General features: G+C 35.0%; 1 protein-coding gene across 1 annotated transcript in view; it reads right to left on the bottom strand.

Annotated features, from left to right (window-relative positions):
• Ccdc152 (coiled-coil domain containing 152) overlaps positions 1 to 2,435 on the bottom strand; it is a 29,502-nt gene that overhangs the window by 10,528 nt on the left and 16,539 nt on the right. The gene's annotated exons all lie outside the window — the stretch shown is intronic.

Here is a 2,435-nt window from a genome sequence, read left to right as displayed (position 1 = left end):
GAAGCCTTTGAGAGGGAACTGACACTGATTCTAACCACTCCAACAGCCATCAAAATACCTGAAATCAAATGCTGAATCCATCACTCCCGAGTCCAGCCTTGGAAGACAAAAGAAAAATGAGGAGGAACCCAATAGAGGGATGCTTTTGGAAGCCCTTGTCAAGAAATTCCAATGGACTCTCATATAAATATTTGAAAATTGCTGTGTTCTGACTTTTTTTCTAGTTCTCTAAAACTTTTAATGCTAATTACCCTTGCCTTTATTTCTCCTTCACATCTCCTATTCATGATTCAAGGACTTTCTTTTCTCCCTAGAGATAAGAGTTATGCAATTTGAGAGTCTTTTAGATAGATCCACTGAAGGGGTAATCCAATTGCCTCACCCTGAGTCCCTGTTCAGCATGGAAGAAGCCAGAGTGGTCTATATCCCGAGTCCCTGTTGGCAATTTGGGTAATCTCTTCAGAGGATGGTGTGATAAGAATAGGAGGAAGGAATTAGCTAGGCATTTAGGGTAAAAAGACCCCAAAGAAATATCAAAAGTATTTGGGAGCTTTTATCTAATCCTTAAAAGATTTTAGGGTTACCTCTTCAGAGGGAGGAACGTTAGAGTAACCAAAAGCACCACTGAAAAACAATAATAATAATAAAAGAAGAAGAGTATATGAAGTTATTAGAAAAAAGTGATGGGGAGATCTGGGAGGAGTTGGAGGTGAGGGGGTAAGCATGGATTTGATCAAAACACCTTATATGCATGTATGAAATTTTCAATTAATTATTTTAAAAATTCAATCTTGTTAGGGATTTTTTTTGTACTTTCTGAAATTTCATTATATTCTGGGGAAGCCATATACCATAACTATGTATTGGTTTATAGCAATATTCTAGTATCTAGCCATGTAAATGAAAGATGGAAAAACATGAGAATTCTAGCCTTTCTTTTCATGTCTTCAATTTTAGAGTGATATCTGAGCCTTTAAATGCCTGCCTTTATATGATCCTATCTGAATTCCTTATGGGGATTTATTTATTTTTATTTTGAGACAGGGTCTCTCTATGTAGCCCTGGGTGGCCAGCCTACAACTAACTATGTAGACCATGCTGGCCTCAAACTCACAGAGAGCTACCTGCCTCTGTCTCCCAAGTAGTAGGATTAAAGGTATGCACTACCACACATGGCACTTACTAGGCTTTAAAGGCTACACAGAAGTTAAAGTATTGCAAACTGTGCAGTTCTTTTCAGCTTTTGACTATCTGAAGTACAAAGCAGGATTTCTGTATTAGATGGATTTGTGTCATTATAAGCTACACCATAGCTGCTAATATATGAAATCTAAATTTCCTTTTGATTTGATGACAGCCAAGGCATATGCTTCATATATTTTGAAATTTTCACACAACATTAGTCTGGGATGTTATTAGACATAATGAACTGGTTGGTTTATATTCCTTTTAAGGAGGTGACATAGGAAACTAAGTAATGTTTTTATAGTAATGTTTATCTGCCTTAAAGATAATTTGTTTTAATATCTGAGGTGCTACTACTCCAACATTACAATTACCCAAACAAAAAAGCCTGACTCTTAAATTTAGTTTTTAATACTGGGTCTGAATTCAGAGGAAACTTATTCCCATGGTATCTTTTGTAATCATACTCTGGAACTGTGCTGATGGAAATGACTCTAGAACTCTGTCTGGAACTATATCCAAGAGTCAGGCCCCACCTAAGGTTTTATTGAAAACGGTTTCTCCACCTTTATTGGGGAAGTACAAGTTTGGCTCTACCCTGGTCTTAAAAGACCATGATGCCTTTGCATCCCTAGTTCTAGAATAATCTCATTCCCCCCAGGTCACATATCCTTCCCAATCTCCACTGTGTGCAATTTTAAGAAAGGAAAATAAAAGTTTCATTTCAATGCTTCTATGTTGAAGGGCTTTGAAAAATTTGATAAGTTTCAGGAGACCATATTTTTCATGATCACATTAAAGCTTCTAAAATAAAAAAAATAAATGTTTTCATTAGCAGTGATGGTGGTGCTTAGAAAGCTGATGCAAGGTAAATATTTGGGGGTAGTATTTGTAATAACTGTTCATGGTAGAAAAATGTTCTTGATTAAAACCATATACCTATACAAACCACTTTTGTAGTTCAGGCTATATAGGTTGTATATTTATTTAGCTGACTGCATTAAATTATTATTGTACTTAGCTTAAGAAAGGATTAAAATAGCATTCAAAACAGTCACTGAATGGTATTCTTGGCAAAAGTGAATTTTTTGGTGCTTCATGTAAACATTATTTATAAATCAGTACTTGAGAGAATATGCCTTTCTTAACTTACTGATACAAGAAAGTATGAAAAATAAAATGGAAAATAAAAGACATCACTTATACACTTGAAAACATTTACCTGAAATTTTCCCTTTTCTATAACATAT

This window comes from Nannospalax galili, unplaced genomic scaffold, assembly GCF_000622305.1.
Source record: "Nannospalax galili isolate Female #2095 unplaced genomic scaffold, S.galili_v1.0 scaffold139, whole genome shotgun sequence".
Taxonomy (NCBI): domain Eukaryota; kingdom Metazoa; phylum Chordata; class Mammalia; order Rodentia; family Spalacidae; genus Nannospalax; species Nannospalax galili.
This window is presented reverse-complemented; position numbering and strand designations above follow the sequence as displayed.